The sequence below is a fragment of the Bos indicus x Bos taurus genome, chromosome 29 (assembly GCF_003369695.1).
Source record: "Bos indicus x Bos taurus breed Angus x Brahman F1 hybrid chromosome 29, Bos_hybrid_MaternalHap_v2.0, whole genome shotgun sequence".
NCBI lineage: Eukaryota > Metazoa > Chordata > Mammalia > Artiodactyla > Bovidae > Bos > Bos indicus x Bos taurus.
Genome location: NC_040104.1, coordinates 32,614,563 through 32,634,949, shown reverse-complemented (window position 1 = coordinate 32,634,949; position 20,387 = coordinate 32,614,563). Strand labels below are relative to the sequence as shown.

Sequence of the window (20,387 nt, the reverse complement as noted above, 5' to 3'; positions counted from 1 at the left end):
CTAGTTCTGAATGGTAAAAAGATTCTTTACTCCTTGTTAGTTGGCCTTAATCACACTTGCATCTCAGAGAGATTATTTCCTTTCATATTATTCCAAATACTGGTGAAAAGGGATAACCCTTGTGAAAGGCTATGTTCCTAGGTAACATGTAAGTTTTATGAGAGGGAAAGGCCACTGGGAGTACGTTTCAGGGCTCAGCTGTAAGTGTAAGTTAAACATTGGGCATGTCAATGCATTTTATTTAGGTTTCAGTTTCTCATCTGTCAAATTGAAAAGAGAATATCACTTATTGTGTAATCTCACAGACATCATATGCTAGTTATAAATGCTATCCTAGATGCATATAGAATTGTGTATAAATGTGAGTTATTTGCAGAAGTTGAGTTGCAAATAATGTATGAAAAAATGTGAATATAAACAATAATGCAAATGATTCTCAATGTTGTAAATGATAATGCAAATAATAGCAAAACATTATAAAAATGTAGCAAAATATGCCTAAATAATAGACACATTTTAAACCCCTACTATTCATGGCATTTTTGATATGTACTTTAAGCATTATCTCTCCAACACTTCACAAAAACATTATTTCTCCAACACTTCACAAAAACTTTATCTCATTTGGTAGGTGAGGAAATTCCAGTTCAGAAGGATTAAATAATCAGCCCAAAGTGGCGGAGTATGGAATTGAAACTAGACCTAACTCTGCATTTCATGGCTATCTCATTACTGTTGATGTTCAGTTTGCTAACTTGGTCAAGATGGTGTCTGCCAGGCTTCTCCACTGTGAAGTTATAATTAATAAGTATTTTATAGGAAGGTACTATGAAACTATATGAGTATATTTTTCTTTGCCAAACAATGTATTTAATTATTTTTATCTGTTTGGACTCATAACTTCCTACTTTATTCAATGCGTAACAATTTATTGCTGTATCATTATTTTGATGCTCAAATTCTGCCTGATTTGGCCAGTAGGAACATCATTCAGGTTTACTTCTATCTAGTTTTGACATGTCCTATTTTGACCACTCCCTTTGTTTCTGACCCAACAAGATATTCTAGACTCATTTATGCTTTCTGTGCCCCAGCCCTGTAGTAATCCATTTCATCAAGGAGCCATAGTTTCTTTTATTGTTAAGCAGTGTTTAGAAGCCAGGGTCTGGCTGCTGGTATGCTTATTGTTATTGGGTTGATGCTGCTCCCAGTCCCTGTCTGTGGACACAATGAGGAAATGAGATTCTAGTTCCCTGTGACAGACTCTTCACACTGTGTGGATGCCCTGCTCATTCTGTGTAGGTTCCAACACGCTAATCCAGGCTGCTTCAGCACTGGACTCCTTCACTTCTTTCCTCTGGGCTCTGACATACTCTGTCAGGCACCCATCCCCACACCCAGTATGCATGCCCTTCTTGCTGCACTCAGTCTACCACCCTATGCCATATGTGGATGCCCTTCTCTCCTCCTTGAGCTCCGATTCTCCTTACTAGTCTTCCTTTCCTTTCTCCACTGCCCATTGTAGGCCGTTTTCACTCTGCTGAGGCTCTGGTCACAATGTTGGGTTGCCCTCATCATTTCTTAACTAGGCTGTCATAACACAGTAGATTCCTAACAGTCTTACTGCTGCTATCTTCCCTTACCTTACATACTTCTGCTAGAGTGATCTTTATAAAAGATGTCAAATGCCACAGCTCTGCTTAATAATAGTTCCCTTTGCTTGTAGAATAAATTTAAAGTTCCTTAGGCTGATATTAAAGACTTCCTAAGATTTGACCCAAATGCACCTTTCCTGCCTCATTTCTTGTTAATTCTTCTGTGTACCTTGCACTCCAGTCATGGTCCCTGGCCATTCCTTAGACAAACCTCAGTACATTTACTCTTTCATTTTGCCTTTGCCTTCTCCTCTATCAGGTCTAGCCAACTCCTTTTTTCACTATCTGACAAAATCCCTTGGGGTCCTATTTCAGACATCTGGTGTGGTGTGTCAGAGTCTGACTACAGTGTGGAGGGGATTTCCAAGGGGAGGGATTACCTGGTGAAGCCTCTCTGACCTTCATAGTAAAAATTAATCCCTTTTGTTCTTCTGATGTAGTGCTTCCCTCGTTCTTTCTATTTTCATGATTAACTTTTATCTGTTATCTCTGGTTCATTGCCTGGTCCTTGAAAGCACCTGATGGAACTTGTTGAGGTGATGAATTCTGAGTTGTGAGCTTTTTTTTTTTTTTTAAAATTTTATTGAAGTATAGTTGATTTACAATGTTGTGTTTATTTTCTGCTTGAAAGCAAGTGACTCATATATATATATATATATATATACTTTTTCATATTCTTTTCCAATACAGTTTATCATAGGGTGTTGACTCTAGCTCCCTGTTCTGTACAGTGGGATCTTGTTGTTTAGCCATGCTGTATATAGTAGCTTTCATCTGCTGATCCCAGACTCCCAGTGCTTCCCTCTGCATCCCCCCAGCATCCACAAGTCTGTTCGCTATACTTGTGAGTCTGTTTTTGTTTTGTACATATGTTTGTATTTTAGATTCCACATATAAGTGGTATCCTGTGGTGATTGTGTTTCTCTTTCTGACTTCACTTAGCATGATAATCTCTAGGTCCATCCACGTTGCTGAAAATGGCATGGTTTCATTCTTTTTAATGACTGAGTAATATTCCATTGTGCACGCATGTGCACACACACACGTCATGATTTCTTTATCCACTCATCTGTCAGGGGACATTTAGATTGTCTCCATGTTTGGCTATTATAAATAGTGCTGCTGTACATATAGGGGTGCATGTATCTTTTTAAATTATAGTTTTGTCTGGTTATATCTCCAGGAATGGGATTGCTGGGTCATATGGCAGCAGTGAATCTGTTGTTCTTATTTAAAATCTGTTTATAGACATTGTGAGGTCCAGAAGGCTGACTACAGGAAGGAGTTTGGACCGTGGCACAGCTGGGTTAGATACCTGCCCTATACCAGGGCTCTTTCTGATAAAAATGATGTATTTACACTGTTTTCCTCTTTTGTAAATTCCAAATATGTTTTTTAAAATGATTTTTTTATGCTGTCATTCCAAATAAAAGAATTTGCTGGCTATATGTATATGGGTATTTAAAACTGCAAGTAATAGCAGCTACATCACAACCAAAAAAATCTCTACCCAAACTGTATGAAGGACAGTATAATGACAGTGTGTGTCTACTGACAGCCTGTTTGCCATTCAGTCTGTCTCCAGAGAGGCATTTAGGAGGAAGTATCAGCAAAGGAGAGTTTTAGACTTTCTCAATGACTTGGCTTTTCTTTTCTGCTCTAAGTTTTGTCTCATTTCAAAGCCTAGGCTCTTTCCATGCTTCATAATCATAGCAATGAATGGTAAAAATAAATATTTAAACTAATTGGTTCATAGATGATCAATTTTATACACAGACTAAACAGTGCAGCACTTTGCCAAAAATAAGTGTAGCATTGCTTAAACATTGTGTATCAGCAGCAGTTCTTTGTAATTGGGTTCAGTGATGTATTTTGCGTTACCTGGAGTTACAGTTTTTAATCTGTCAGTAAATGAAATGTGCTTTACCTTCCAAAAAAAAGATAGTTCACTTTTGAGATTTTCCGTCTAAAATTTCAAAATTGATGTCAGAACATTTTCTAATACTACACATATTCACTATTTAGCTCATCCTACTGAGGTGTGGAGCCACAGAAATTGCTTTCAAGCTGTACTTACTTACAAGGCTAACTTAGTTTGATTTGGCCTGAGAGATGGTGAAATGTTCTCAAGATTATCGCTGTTCTATCTGTCTAGAGGTAACTGAGATTAAAGAAACATAAAAGCTTTTACTCTATAGTGTTGGGGAAGCAGAATGGGAAGATCTTCAGGATGTGATGGACTGATATTTACTCATATGCTAGGTTTGTAGTCTTTGTCAGGTGTTAAGCTCTCTGTGCCTTATTTTTTTGATCTGTAAAATGAGGATGGTAAAGTCAATTTTTTAGAGCTGTTACAATAAATATGTTTCTTCTAGGGCAGACTGATTTTGACTTTGTCAGTGACAAGTGGGATCCCAGTCATAAACCTAAGAATTGTCTCTAGCTAAGTGTATCATTTCACACTTCCCAAGTCACTTCTACTCATATTATCTTATATAATCTTTACAGTGTGTTCTGAGAGGAAAGACTGTGTGGTTGTTTCCACTTGAAAAAAATGAGGAAACTGATACTCAGAGAAATTAAGTAGATTGTCTGGGGACCACGATTTCCAAGTCTCAGTTTAGGACATCTTCTTTTGTGCACTGACCAGTCCTTAAAAAGGGCAGTGTGGTGTAAGAGTTGAAAGTCAAGAACATCCTGATTATAGTCTTAGCGAGGAGAATTTGGGGAAGTCATCTCAATTTCTGCTTTATGGAGACAAAAATGCTGACTGTTGTGCCTAACTCACTTTGATTTGTTTATTCAGCAGACAATTATCAAACATTTACCGTGCTATACACTGTGGTATGCCTGGTTCCTTCCCTTAGACTCCTTACACTTCACTATAGATAGTTCATTGTATGAATGAGAAGAGCTATAATAAGTGTGTGTGTGTGTGTGTGTGTGTGTGTGTTTGGTGGCATTGAGGGGTGGCCCTGGTGGCGGTTAGGAGTGCAGTTAGTAGTGCAGGAGAGATGGCTTTGGGACTGGGCTTTGCTTGTGAGGAGAAATCTCTCAGGGTTGTGTGCAAGAATTAAATTGGATGATAGGTATGATTGTGCTTTGTTGATTGTCAAGAACTGCATAAATATTGGAAATTGTCATATCTTATAGAACAGGGAGGGAATCCCCAACCCCTGGGCCACAGATTGGTGCCAGTTTGTGGGCTGTTAGGAACCATGTGAGTGGCATGTGAATGAGCAAAGCTTCATCTGTATTTATAGTTGCTCCCAACTGCTCACATTACTGCCTGAGCTTCCCCTTCTGTCAGATCAGGCATTAGATTTTCATAGGAGCCCAGACCCTACTGTACTTGAATCATCCTGAAACCATATCCCCCCTCTCCCCACCCCTGTCTGTGGAAAAATTGTCTTCCACAAAAGTGGTCACTAGTGCCAAAAGGACTTTCTTGGTGGCTCAGATGGTAAAGAATCTGCCTGCAATGTGGGAGACCTGGGTTCAGTCCCTGTGTTGGGAAGATCCCCTGAAGAAGGGCATGGCACCCATTTCAGTATTCTTGACTGGAGAATCCCTATGGACAGAAGAGTCTGGCGGGCTACAGTCCATGGGGTCGCAAAGAGTCGGATACTACTGAGAAGCTAAGCACAGCACACAGTGCCAAAAATGTGAAAGACAGCTGTTACAGAGGGTACTTCTTTTCTAAAGCCTTGACTGACCTGGTGGAACACTATGGTTGTAGTCTAAGCTTAATTAAGAAGAAAATTTTCAGTGGCAAGAAGGATTGGGAGCTCATTTAAGAAAAATCCATGTCTTAAAGTGTTTGGAGTCTAGGAGTCCTTCAGTTGGAACATACCTTTTATCTTTTGCTATGATGATGTGGTGGACCTTCAAACTGCTTTGGGTTTATAAAGAACTTATTTATAATCATCTTTTTAAAGAAGCACTTGTGCTCCTGCAGCATTTTAAATATTTAGGACAGATATTTAAGGCAGCCTTGGAAACAAGAATATATCCTGGGATATAAGAGGAGTCAGAGCAAGACAAAGAAAAATTGGATGGCTGTGCCAGAAGATACATTATATTTTTATTTTTTAGTTTTGTTTGGATTTAGTTGATATAATTGTTGAGAAGCTTTTATGTATGAGGCTTTAAGTACTGAGGGAATAGAAATGGGTGAATGAAGCATTTCCTTACCAATGAGACTTATATTCTGGCTGGAGATACACAATGCCTGTGGTAAATAGATGAGAGGAGTTTCCATGAAGTGCTCTAATATCCTAAGGGAGGACGACCTACTGAAACTTTTGGTCAGGACTGCATCAGAGAGGGCCAGTTAGAGGACACCTGAAGATTAAGAGTTTTCCAGGAAACAAAGGGAGCTAAGGCCATTCCAGTCAGAAATAACGGCATGAACGAAGGCATAAAGGCTTAGGGTACTATCTGGTACTTAAAGCATTCAGTAAATACACATAAATCCCAGACTTTGGGTTCAAAATGGCGGAGTAGAAGGACATGTGCTTATCTCTTACTGCGAGAGCACCAGAATCACAACTAGCTGGTGAACACTAGAACCCACCAAAAAAAGATACCTCACATCCAAAGTCAAAGAAGAAGCTGCAGCGAGATGGTAGGAGGGGCGCAATCATGATAAAATCAAATCTCATACCACTGGGTGGGTAACCCACAAACTGGAGAACAATAATACCAAAGAAGTTCTCCCACTGTTGTGAATGTTCTGAACCCCATGTCAGGCTTCTCAGCCTGGGTATCTGACAAAGGGCCTGGGAATCCCTAGGGTATCCTACCTAGAAGGTCAGCAGGATTTGATTACAGGACTTCCATAGGACTAGGGGAAGCAGAGACTCCAGTCTTGGAGGGCACAAACAAATCTTGTGCATGCCAAGACCCGGAGGAAAGGAGCAGTGATCCCACAGGAGACTGAAGCAAAACTACCTGCTAGTGTTGGAGGGTCTCCTGTGGAGGTGTGGCTTGGCGGGGGCTCACCACAGGGTTAGGGCTTCAGCCTATCAATTTTGGAGGTGGGGAAGGGAGCACAATTCAGTCATAATAATGTATTAACAAACACTTTTAGTAAATTGGGATAAGTGGGCAGATTGCTCTGAGGACCATAAGTAGAGTGACTAACTGTTTGAGGGATTCTGGAAAACCTTTCTAGAGGTGTTGACATTTGAACAGAGTTCAAAAGGATAAGCCAGAGGGGAAATTATGGGAGAGTACTTTGTTACTGCATCCTCCCTGCTGAGAGGTTGATTGGAGGTATTAATACCTTAAATGTTATCCATTTCATTCTTGGAGAGCTCTAATTATTATAATGTTCTTATATTGATACAAAATAGACTCTACTTGGTAGAGAAGACAAGGTGGTTTTTATGACAAATGACAAGATAATCACTCTTGGGCAATCACTTCTTTAGGCCAATCTTAAGATTACATCCACATTTCTTTTCTGGCTTTCATTGTTCTTTCTAGTTTCTTCCTGACTGGTCTTTCCAGTTTCATTTATTCATTCAGCCATTACTTACCATCCTCCTACTGTGTGCAAGGAATAGTTATTAGGTCTGAAGATAAAGAAAAAGTTTTTGCTTGTGGGGTATTTATTCTATTGGTGGAAGTCAACCAATAAGCAAATAAATATGTCAGTTGATGTTAAGTGCTGTGCATACAAATAAAGGAGGGTAGGAGGGAATAAAGAGTGCAGAGATGGAGTGAAGAGAGGTTTTTGTTGTTTTATAAAGAGTAGTCAGGGAAGACCTCTGATGAAGTAATATTTGAGTAGAGACCTGAAGGAGCTGAGAAAACAAGTCGTATGGATATCTGGGGAGAAATATTTTTAGACAGGTAACCAAAGGTACCAAGATCCAGAGGTGAGAGTGTATATATCCTGTTGGTAGTTTGTCATGACTGAGCAACTGAGCGCACACACATACACGCTTATACACTATTCTAGGTAAAAGTTGCTGATGGTGTGGACCAAGGTGGTAACAGTGAAGTAAAGGTGATGAGAAGTGATTGGATTATAGATCTATATTGAAGGTAGAGTTGTTGGAATTTGCTGGTGGCCTTGATGTGAAGGTGATAGGAAAAGTGGAGTCAAAGATGAATCAGATTTTTTGGCTTGAGTAACTGGAAGAGTAGAATTACCATTTATTGAAAGGGGGACAAGTGAAGAAACAACAAATTTTTGGATCTGTTAAGTCCAACTGTCAGTGACACGTTTGTCTTCTGTTGTCTTTATAAATGCTCTGTCTTTGAAGGTAGGAAATAGGTCTCCTCATGTTTTCATCCTCTGTGACTGCACTGAATCTAGCATATGGAAAAAATTCAGAAAATGGTGAATGAATAATGAGATTATTTACTGTTTCCTTGAATGTCTAGATTATGTACTGTTCCTAAATAGAGCTCATGTTTTTTCATTCTTTGGGCCTTTGCTTTTGAGGTTCCCTCAAGATGACTCTCTATCCTCACCCCTATTCTCAGTACCTTTATCTGTGAAAATTCTACTCCTAAAACCCAGCCCAGTACTCTCTTCTTTACAAAACTTCGAGCTCTACAGATGTAATTGATGTCTTCCTTCTATGTACTTTTTTGCCTTGTTTGAACTTCAGGTACATTTTGATTTAGTTAGTTGCTTTGAAACTGACTGCCACTGAATAGATTTTTGCCTTTCCCTGCTCTTTCCATCCCTCCATTGCTTATTTCTTTTCTTGAAATATTTTGGTAAGTTATTATTGTTTGCTTATTTGTTTTATACTCTGCCTCACTTCATAGTCCTTAATAGACAATTGGCTCTGCCATCTAATTACAAGAAAGCATGGTATATTAGATGACTATTTTAAGAGAACCAAAATCATTATCATTGACTGACATCCTCTTATGTTTAACTGGTAATATCAGAGGTTGGAGGAGGTCTTGGAGGAGGTCGCCATTAACTGCACCATAGAGCTGCCAGAACTTACACAGGACAGGGGAAACAGACTCTTGGAGGGCACAAACAAAACCTTGTGTGCACCAGGACCTAGGAGAAAGGAGCAGTGATCCCACAAAAGACTGACCCAGACTTGCCCCTGAGTGTCCAGGAGTCTCCAACAAGGCATGGGTCAGCGGTGGCCTGTTGCAGGGTTAGTGGCATTGAGTGCAGCAGTGCATGCATGGGACCTTTTGAAGGAGGTTGCCATTATCTTCATTACCTCCATCATAGTTTGGCCTCAGGTCAAATAACTGGGAGGGAACACAGCCCTGCCCATCAATAGAAAATTAAAGTTTTACTGAGCATGGGCCCACCCATCAGAACAAGACTCAGTTTCCCCCTCAGTCTGTCTCTCCTATCAGGAAGTTTTCATTTGCCTCTTATCCCTCTGTCTTATCCCTCTTATCCCTCTGTCCCTCAGAGGGCAGACAGAATGAAAACCACAATCACAGAAAACTAACCAAACTGATTACACGGACCATAGCCTTGTCTAACTCAATGAAACTATGAGCCATGCCCTGTAGGGCCACCCAAGATGGACGGGTCATGGTGGAGAGTTCTGACAAAATGTGCTCCATGGGAGAAGGGAATGGCAAACCACTAAGTGTTCTTGCCTTGAGAACCCCATGAACTGTATGAAAAGGCAACAAGATAGGACACTGAAAGATGACCTCTCCAGGTCGGTAGGTGCCCAATATGCTACTGGAGAAGACAGGAGAAATAACTCCAGAAAGAATGAAGAGACGGAGCTAAAGCAAAAACAACACCCAGTTGTGGATATGACTGGTGATGGAAGTAAAGTGTGATGCTGTAAAGAGCAATATTGCATAGGAACCTGGAATGTTAGGCCCATGAATCAAGGCAAATTGGAAGCGGCCAAACAGGAGATGGCAAGAGTGAACATTGACATTTTAGGAATCAGTGAACTAAAATGGACTGGAATGGGTGAATTTAACTCAGATGACCATTATATCTACTACTGTGGGCAAGAATCCCTTAGAATACATGGAGTAGCCCTCGTAGTCAACAAAAGAGTCCAAAATGCAGTACTTTGATGCAATCTAATAAATGACAGAATGACCTCTGTTTGTTTCCAAAGCAAACCATTCAGTGTCACAGTAATCCAAGTCTATGCCCCGACCAGTAATGCTGAAGAAGCTGAATGGTTCTATGAAGACCTACATGACCTTCTAGAACTAACAGCCCAAAAAGATGTCCTTTTCATTATAGGCGACTGGAATGCAAAGGTAAGAAGTCAAGAGATACCTGAAATAACAGGCAAATTTGGCCGTGGAGTACAAAACAAAGCAGGTCAAAGGCTAACAGAGTTTTGCCAAGAATGCATTAGTCATAGCAAACACCCGCTTCCAACAAAACAAGAGAAGACTTTACACATGGACATCACCAGATGGTCAACACCGAAATCAGGTTAATTATATTCTTTGCAGCCAAAGATGGAGAAGCTCTATACAGTCAGCAAAAACAAGACTGGGAGCTGACTGTGGCTCAGATCATGAACTCCTTATTGCCAAATTCAGACTTAAATTGAAGAAAGTAGGGAAAACCACTAGGTCATTCAGGTATGACCTAAATCAAATCCCTTATGATTATACAGTGGAAGTGAGAAATAGATTTAAGGGACTAGATCTGATCGATAGAGTGCCTGATGAACTATGGATGGAGGTTCATGACATTGTACAGGAGGCAGTGATCAAGACCATCGCCAAGAAAAATAAATGCAAAAAGGGAAAATGGCTGTCTAAGGAAGCCTTACAAATAGTTGAGAAAAGAATAGAAGCAAAAGGCAACGGAGAAAAGGAAATATATACCCATCTGAATGCAGAGTTCCAAAGAATAACAAGGAGAGATAAGAAAGCCTTCCTCAGTGATTAATGCAAAGAAATAGAGGAAAACAATAGAATGGGAAAGACTAGAGATCTCTTCAAGAAAATTAGATATACCAAGGGAACATTTCATGCAAAGATGGGTACAATAAAGGACAGAAATGGTATGGATCTACCAGAAGCAGAAGATATTAAGAAGAGGTGGCAAGAATATACAGAAGAACTATACAAAAAAGATCTTCATGACCCAGATAAACCATGATGGTGTGATCACTCACCTAGAGCCAGACATCCTGGAATGTGAAGTCAAGTGGGCCTTAGGAAGCATCCCTATGAACAAAGCTAGTGGAGGTGATAGAATTCCAGTTGAGCTATTTCCAATCCTAAAAGACGATGCTGTGAAAGTGCTGCACTCAATATACCAGCTAATTGGGAAAACTCAGCAGTGGCCACAGGACTGGAAAAGGTCAGTTTTCATTGCAATCCCAAAGAAAGGCAATGCCAAAGAATGCTCAAACTACTGCACAATTGCACTCATTTCACACGCTAGCAAAGTTATGCTCGAAATTCTCTAAGCCAGGCTTCAACAGTATATCAACTGTGAACTTACAGATGTTCAAGCTGGATTTAGAAAAGCCAGAGGAACCAGAGATCAAATTACTAACATCCATTGGATCATCGAAAAGGCAAGAGTTCCAGAAAAACATCTACTTCTGCTTTAGTGACTACGCCAAAGCCTTTGACTGTGTAGATGGCAACAGACTGTGGAAAATTTTTCAAGAGATGGGAATACCAGACCATCTTACCCGCCTCCTGAGAAATTTGTATACAGGTCAAGAAGCAATAGTTAGAACTGGAGATGGAACAGCAGACTGGTTCCAAATTGGGAAAGGAGTACATTGAGGCTGTATATTGTCACCCTGCTTATTTAACTGAGATGCAGAGTATATCATGTGAAATGCCGGGCTGGATGAGCACAAGCTGGTATCAGGATTGCCAGGAGAAATACCAATAGCCTCAGATATGCAGATGACACCACCCTTATGGAAGAAAGCAAAGAAGAACTAAAGAGCCTCGAGGAAAGTGAAGGAGGAGAATGAAAAAGTTGACTTAAAACTCAACATTTAAAAAATGAAGATCATGGTATTTAGTCTCATCACTTCATGGCATATAGATGGGGAAACAATGGGAACAGTGAGAGGCTTTATTTTTTGGGGCTCCAAAATCACGGCAGATGGTGACTGCAGCCGTGAAATTAAAGGATGCTTGTTCCTTGGAAGGAAAGTTATGGCCAACCTAGACAGCATATTAAAAAGCAGAGACCTTAGTTTGCCAATAAAAGTCCATCTAGTCAAAGCTATGGTTTTTCCAGCAGTCACATATGGATGTGAGAGTTGGACTATAAAAAAAGCTCAGTGCTGAAGAATTGATGCTTTTAAACTGTGGTGTTGGAGAAGACTCTTGAGAGTCTCTTAGACTGCAAGGAGATCCAGCCTGTCAATCCTAAAGGAAATCAGTCCTGAATATTCATTGGAAGGACTGTTGCTGAAGCTGAAACTCCAACACTGTGGCCACCTGACGGGAAGAACTAACTCATTGGGAAAGACCTGGATGCTGGGGAAGATTGAATGCAGGAGGAGAAGGGGACGACAGAGGATGAGTTGGTTGGATGACATCACCAAGTCAACGGATTTGTGTTTGAATAAACTCTGGGAGTTGATGATGGACAGGGAAGCCTGGCATGCTACAGTCCATGGGGTCACAAAAAGTTGGACATGACTGAGCAACTGAACTGAACCGAACAGTGCTTGCATCTAAATGACCTGAAAGGTCCTGATTAGGCTAAGGTGACTTCATAGACAAAACATCACTGGTCAAGGTCCTTGGGTTGAAAGAATAGTTTGTGATTTTTTTACTTTGTAAAAACAAAAGACTATATAAATGCAAGGAGTAATTGGACTTAAAAGGAGTCAACTGCCAACTTCTGTAAACTTGGGCATGTTATTATGTATCTTAGATTTACTTTCTTTCTTTAACTGTATAGTTTAGTCTTTTAAAGTCCCTTCTACTTCATCTGATTCTGCTTTTTCATATATTTAGCCAATAGTCTGTTAGCCCTCAGTAATATACCTCAATTTCACGTGTCTTTCATTTCATCAGAGGAACCAAGCTTAGCCAAGCTTCCTGTAGCTCACCTCTGAAAGAGACAGCATGTGAGTTGGCTGGTCTGCCTTCTGTCACCAAACCAGCATCTGGTTTTTGAGAACTGAGGTCTAAAAACAGAAGGTGCCTGAATCTGCTCTTTCTTGCTGAAGACATCAGTGGTCCTCCCTTATACTGTATCATTCATGTTTTGTAGTTTCTTCCACCATATCCTGTTTATTTTGTTTATTCAGTTTTCTAGTGCAACACCTTTTACATTTTTCTGTATGCTAGCCTCCCTTCTTAGTTATGATTCTTGGAATCATAGGCCATTTCTAGGTCACGTTTAATCCTGATGGCCAAGTACAGGCAAGACCACATGGTATGTGTTTGATAAATGTTTGAAGAGATAGAGTACTTATTACATTTGCAGGTGATAAAGAATGGAAAGAAAAGCTACTGTGCTAGATGGCACGAGAGAGAGAAGAGAGTGAATGAGAGAGCAAGGGACCTTGATAAGGTGGATTGAAGCCAAAAAGATGAAATTTAAGGAAGATGACAGTGAAGTTCTACATTTTAAGTTTCAAAGAAATGGCGACATATGGGGACCCTAGAGGAGACCTAGCATGAGGCTATGCTTAATAAGAAAATTGTGGTTTTGGCTGCTTAAGCCCAATGTCAGCCAAAGGTACTACTGTGACTTTAAAGCTAGTGGAGCTTCAGACTGAATTATTGGAAGTACTAAGTATAGTTAATGGAGGTGAGTCCAGCTACACTCTATAGAGGATGGACTGCACTTAGACTGTCATATTCCCCATGGGGAACCAGGCAGTAAGAGGTTCATTGCAGACAGAACTGTGTTTAATGGAAAGTGCCCTAAAGCATCACTACTCAAAGTAGAGTTTGTAACTCTTCACAGTCTGGAATGAGGTAAGCATAGAAATTGAGAGTGTGTAGGAAATGGCAACCCACTCCAGTATTCTTGCCTGGAGAATCCCAGGGACAGGGGAGCCTGGTGGGCTGCCATCTGTGGGGTCGTACAGAGTCAGACACGACTGAAGCGACTTAGCAGCAGCAGCAGAAACAGCAGGAACTTGTACAACAATTTGACAGAGTACTTTTATGCCTAATGAATCTAATAAAAAGAAAATTAAGTTTATCTTATATGTCTTTTTTTGTTTGATACTTTCCCTTTATTTTTTATTTTAATAGATTTTATTTTTAGAGCTGTTTTCGGCTTGTAGAAAAATTGACCAAAAAGTGCAAAGACCATACTCCACATCTGTCCCACTGCTCCCAGCATTCCTCTGAAAGTGCTTAACATCTTGCATTAGTAGGTACAATTGATGAATTAGTATTGGCACATTATTATTAACCAAAGCCTATAGTTTATATTAGGGTTCACTCTTTGTGTTGTACAGTTTTATGGATTTTGAGAAAGTCATAGTATCAGGTATCTACTATTATAGTATCACACAGGATAGTTTTCCTATATAAAAAATGTGTGTTTCACTTACACATCTTGCCACCACTTTCTTAGTGCCTGGCAACCACTGATCTTTTTGCTGCATCTCTAGTTTTTCCTTTTCCTGAATATTCTGTAATTGGAGTCAGCCTTTTCAGACTAATGTTTTTCATTTAGCAGTATGTATTTGGGGTATTTTAAGTCTTTTAATGGGCTTTCCTGGTGGCTGAACTGGTAAAGATCTTTTAATGTTTTAATAGTTCATTTCTGTTTATTGCTGAATTTAATACACATTCTATGGATGTTTGTCTATCCATTCATCTATTTGAAGCATATCTTGGTTACTTCTGAATTTTGGCAGTTATGAATAAGGCTGCAATAAATATTTGTGGATAGATTTTTCAACTCATTTAGATAAATATCTAGGAGTGCAATTGTTAGATTGTTTGGTAAGCCTATATTTAGCTTTATAACTGCCAAACCCTCTCTCAAAGTGGCTGTACTATTTTATATTCCCTTAGCTGCTGCTGCTGCTAAGTCGCTTCAGTCATGTCCGACTCTGTGCGACCCCATAGACGGCAGCCTACCAGGCTCCCCCGTCCCTGGGATTCTCCAGGCAAGAATACTGGAGTGGGTTGCCATTTCCTTCTCAATGCATGAAAGTGAAAAGTGAAAGTGAAGTCTCTCAGTCATGTCCGACTCTTAGTGACCCCATGGACTGCAGCCTACCAGGCTCCTCTGTCCATGGGATTTTCCAGGCAAGAGTACTGGAGTGGGGTGCCATTGCCTTCTCCGATATTCCCTTAGCAGTGAATGAGAATTCTTGTCGCTCCACATCCTCAGCAATATTTGGTGGTGTCACTGTTTTGGGTTTTAGCCATTTTAATAGGTATCTAGTGGTATTTTGTTGTGCTTTAATTTGCAAGTCCCTAATGACAAATGACTTCCCTGGTGGCTCAGACAGTAAAGCGTCTGTCTACAATGCGGGAGACCTGGGTTCGATCCCTGGGTTGGGAAGATCCCCTGGAGAAGGAAATGGCAATCCATTCTGGGACTATTGCCTGGAAAATCCCAGGACAGAGGAGCCTGGTAGGCTACAGTCCATGGGGTCGCAAAGAGTCGGACATGACTGAGTGACTTCACTTTCACTTAATGACACATGGGGGATTATCTTTTCATGTGTTTATTTGCCATCTCTATATCTTCTTTGATGAGGTGTCTGTTTAGATTTTTTGTCCAGTTTTTGATTGGGTTGTGTGTTTTCTTATTGTTGAATTTTAAGAGTTCTTTGTATATTTGGAATATAAATCCTTTATCATATGTGTATTTTGCAATGTTTTCCCAAGTCTATGACTTGTCTTTTCATTCTCTTAAAGGGTCTTTTGTAGAGCAAAAGTTTTAATTTTTAAATAAGCCCAAGTTTTCAGCTTTTTCTTTTATGGATTGTGATTTTGTTGTATAAAAAGCCATCACCCAATCTGAAGTCATCTAGATTTTCTCTCTGTTATCTTCTAGACTTTTTCTTTTTTTATAGTTTTGCATTTTACATTTAGGTCTGTGATACATTTTGAGTTAATTTCTGTGAAAAGTGTAAAGTCTGTTTCTAAATTTTTCTGCAGGTGGAGGTCAAGTTGTTCTCACACCATTTATTGAAAAGACTATTCTTTCTCCATTGAATTTCCTTTGCTCATTTGTCGAGTGTCAGTTGGCTGTATTTGTGTATGTCTATTTAGGGTCTCTATTCTGTTCCATTGATATATTTGTCTATTCTTTCACCAATAACATGCTGCCTTTATCTCTGTAGCTTTATAATAAGTCTTGAAGTCAGGTAGTATTAGTCCTCTGATAGATACCTATATAGCTAGAGTTATATTCATAAGATATGTCGCCTAGGCTATATCCCAGACCAATTTAGTAAAATTCTCTGCTAGGACTTAAGTATATATATTTAAATCTTCCCAGATAATTTTGATACATAGGGAGAGTTAAAAACCAGCATACCAAAACCATAAACTCCTTGAGGGTGTGGTCCTCTTTGATGATATGTGTGTCTCTGGTGGTTTGTACACTTTGCTTAAATAGTTGTTGAATGAACAGATAATTAAAAGAACTGAATGTGTTTATTTTGGAGAAGAGAAAAAGTGCATGGCCATGATACATCATCATATACACATATCTGAAAGCCTTTGATATGACTTGGCACTGAAGGATGCTTTCTGAGTGCTCTCGGAGGTAGAATTAGAAGTTTACAGAGAGGCACCTGGCTGAATATTAGGAAGCATTGTCTCATAGTGTTCATTGCTCCTGAGCTTTCTGTTCCTTCACATGTCAGCAGAGCCCATATATAAGAGCAGATGCTTGGGAAATTAGGTAAGGTCAGATGTTATGAACTATGTTCGGGACTGAGAACTCTTTTCGGTTCTCCTCTCATTCATAAGTTGAGGGACATGGGTATGGGGGTTAAAAGAATATTCTAAAACTACTTTGAATCTGAGTTCTCATAGTGCAGCAGACCCCTCTAGTCTGTATTATTGATTAATTATCTCCATGCTGGAAGAGATTTTCAAGAAATTCCATCTCCTCCACTAAAATTGAGATTTTGGTAGTTGTAATAGCACAGGTACTGAGGGTCTGGGAAGGGTGAAAGATATTTAACAGAAGAGCTCTTTTCTGTGCTCCTGGAGTTCTTTCCCTGCATCCTCCTGTAAGCAGATTATGTTGGTATATTGAATGGACGTGTGGACATCTCTCAGGGAAAATGGGTAAATTCCATAAAGTTTCCCTATAGTACACTTAAATTTCTGATCAGACGTAATACTGGCTACCTGCTCTTTGCCAGGCTGTAGGAAGAGGGATATGGCAGACATCTCTTTGTTGCTACAAAGATAATTGACATGGCAGAGAGAAATAAAGCATAGGCTTGGGAGTCAAACCAAAGTTGGAATGAGTCAGTCCTTTACCAGGTGTGTGGTCTTGGGGAAGTCACTGCCGTCTCTCACTCATCACATCCTGTCTTTTACCAATTTTTGCTGCTGCTTCCAAGCCATCTATCTCTAGAATATGTTTATTTCTCCTTATCTCTTCTCCAATATATTAGTCTAAATTATTACCTTCTTCTCTCCAATGTATTAGTCTAAATCATTACCTTCTTCTCTTGGCTAAAGTTCTGAAAGAATTTACTGACTTCTCATTTTCATAACTGTCTGCTCTGTTTTCCATTCAGCAGTCGGTGATTTAAAAAAAATATAGATTAGACCTTGTCATTATGCTTAAAACTTTCCAAATCTTTCCCATTGCTAAAACCTAGAACAAAACCCAAACTCCAAGTTATGACCCCCAAGAGGTCCTACATTCTCTTGACTCCTGATATCTCTCAAGGGCAGTTTATAGAGGTAATTGACAAGGTAAATTACCCTTATGAAGCACTTGGAAATGTGTGAAAGTTTTTTTTTTTTAATTTATTGTTTCAATTTTGGGGGGTCAACACTAGGATTTAGAGGGTCTGGGCCAGTGTTGGTAAATATTCTGTAATGTGTTCTGCTCAGGGCCCTTTACAATGCCTGATTCACAGTCTGTGTTTAAGAAATACTTATTGTACAAAACCATGTTTTCATGGAACTCAGTTTTTTTTTGTTTTGACTGGTGTCTTGGTTTTGGTGAGCAGGGGCTACTCTCTAGTTGCAGTGATGGCTTCTCTTGTCGTGGTGCCCAGCCCAAGGGCTCATGGGCTTTAGTAGTTGCTGCGCGTGGGCTCAGTAGTTGCAGGTTATAGGCTCTAGAACACAAGCTCAGTGGTTGTGGCACCCTGGCTTAGTTGCTCTATGGCATGTGAGATCCTCCCAGACTGGAGAGTGAACCCATGTCTCTTGCACCGGCAGGCAGACTTCACCACTGAGCCACTAGGAAGCCCAGAACTCAGTTTTGACACATGTGAATTGGTGGGGCTTCCCTGATGGCTCAGTGGGAAAGAATCTGCCTGCCAGTACAGGAGATGTGGGTTCGATCCCTGGGTTGGGAAGATTCTTCTAGAGAAGGAAATGGCAACCCACTGCAGTTTTCTTGCCTGGGAAATCCCACGGACAGAGGAGCCTGGAGGGCTATAGTCCAAAGCGATGCAAAAGAGTTGGACCCGACTTAGCGACTAAATAACGACAAACAACTACTTCCTAAGGTTGGTGAGATAGACATAACATTTTGTGAAGTACCTGGTACAGAATAGCACTTAATAAATGGTAGCTGCTACAGAGATTTCTTTGCTTAGAAGCAGCTATAAGCATCCGCCCAATGTTTTCCCTGGGGCATTCGAATTAGAACCTGACACCTTTGTTTGGGGTGTGGGTGGGTCAGTTTCTTTGCTTGAAGCCTAATATAGAATGAATGGTAGGTTTGATTTGACTTGTCCTGGGTCCAGACCCAGCTGGAGAAGCAAAGGCACAGAAGAGCTCTGGTTCTCTTTCTTGACTCTGGGGCCCACTCAGGAAGCTCAGACAGTCCCCGGAAAGCCTGGATTCACTGAGAAGTACCCCCTGCTGAAGACTAGGTGGGGGAGAATAGCTGAGGGGGTGGGAAGGTCTCTCTGCTTTCCCTCAGAGCTTCTTTACTGAAAGGAGAAGCGGGTTTTCTCCCGCCTCCTTCCCTCCCTTGTTTCCCCGCCCCTTCTGCTTCGCCAACCCCAGAGCTGAGCCTTTGCTGCGCCCTGTGAGGGCGGGAGCGTGCTGCACCCCAGAGCCACAGCTCGGGCGGCTGAGCTGCTGCGAGCCCGGCCCCAGCCAAGTATAGCTGCCCGGGTGGAGCCTGGGTGTCGTGCAGCCGACCAGGCGTGGGAGAGGTGCGGCTCTGCGACAGAAACCGCAGGCAGAGATGCCGGGGCCAGCTCCCCCGACCAGGTAATGCTGGCCCACCCTGGGGCATGCTCAGCTGGGCGGTGCTGGGGAGGGGGGACGGCTCTGCTGGTTTCCGGGGACTGGTGACGCGGGTCCGGTAGACTTAGGGTCTCTTCCCTTAAGAGACCCTAAGTAAGAGAAGGGGTTTATGGTGGAATGCTCAGATGAGCCCACCCAGGGCTAGGCCAGGGCTGGAACCAGAGCCCTGGCTAGGGAAGGCTCTGAAGGGGAAGCTGGTTTTGGGGAACTTGCTCTGCCTGAGGATCCTTGCTTCTTTGCAAGCACCCTTCTGCTTGGCGGCTGGGGTGATGCTTCCCTCTGCTTTGGATTAGCTGCTGTCCTGCCAGACCGAGGGGGCTTTTCTCTCCGGTCCTGAGAAGGGGCACTGTATTATAAATGACTTGTTAAGAGGTGGAGTGAACTGAGACATGAGAGACTTGGGGTGAGGGGGAATTAGTCCTATTTAGGCAGCCTTTGTGGGCCTCAGTTTCCTTATCTGTGCAGCAAAGGGCTTGACATTTTGTTTGTGACTGGCATTTTCAGACTGCCAAACTGCCTTTTGGACAGGCAACTTGGTAAAAGCCCTAGAGTAGACTGCAGAAATGTGCCTCTCAACACTGTAGGAGATAGGCAAACTTGGGAAACAGATCTTGGTACCTTGTCTTCCAGCCAATCTTTTGAATGGCATCTTACTGGGCTGCTCAGGACTCTGTGACTTCATGGACAAGGCAGAGGTTAAGAATGGTGGTTTTTTAATTATTGAGTGTAGGTGTATTCGGAGAAGGCAATGGCACCCCACTCCAGTACTCCTGCCTGGAAAATCCCATGGACCGAGGAGCGTGGTGGGCTGCAGTCCATGGGGTCGCTAAGAGTCAGACACAACTGAGCGACTTCACTTTCACTTTTCACTTTCCTGCATTGGAGAAGGAAATGGCAACCCACTCCAGTGTTCTTGCCTGGAGAATCCCAGGGACGGGGGAGCCTGGTGGGCTGCCTTCTGTGGGGTCGACATGACTGAAGCAACTTAGCAGTAGCAGTAGGTATATTGGTCGTAGGGAGACAGAGCTGGGAAGAAGCAGGTCAAGGTATATTAATAGTTTTTTTCCAAATTGGTCAGTTCTTTGATACTTGGGCATAAAGCTGCTTTAAACGTTGCTATCTTCTCTGGAACTTCCTCCTTAGAATGTCGAGCTAATGACAGACCTTGAGACTGTGTAATGTCTTAATCATGATCATCTGGGACCAAGAAACATATGTCAGGCTGATACTAATCTACCTTGATTATTTTGGACTGCCTTCTTCCCTTAGTTTTTCTATGACTCTACCACCTTATCTTCTCACCAGTTGCCTTTCTACTTCCTACTCCTGATCATTTTTCCTGTCCTGTGCTCTACTCACTTTTTCTCCCAT

The 20,387-nt window shown here is 41.3% G+C and overlaps 1 protein-coding gene across 4 annotated transcripts in view; it reads left to right on the top strand.

The window, feature by feature from the left end:
- The window catches only part of PAK1 (p21 (RAC1) activated kinase 1), a 161,661-nt gene that overhangs the window by 46,577 nt on the left and 94,697 nt on the right, over positions 1 to 20,387 (top strand). For 2 of the 4 annotated variants that reach the window (XM_027531451.1, XM_027531448.1), the window contains exon 1: positions 18,763 to 18,980. The exons of the other annotated variants lie outside the window; for them this stretch is intronic. The gene's annotated coding sequence lies outside the window, so the exon portion shown is untranslated. Of the gene's footprint in view, positions 1 to 18,762; positions 18,981 to 20,387 lie in introns of those variants that run through there. 4 annotated transcript variants of the gene reach the window in all.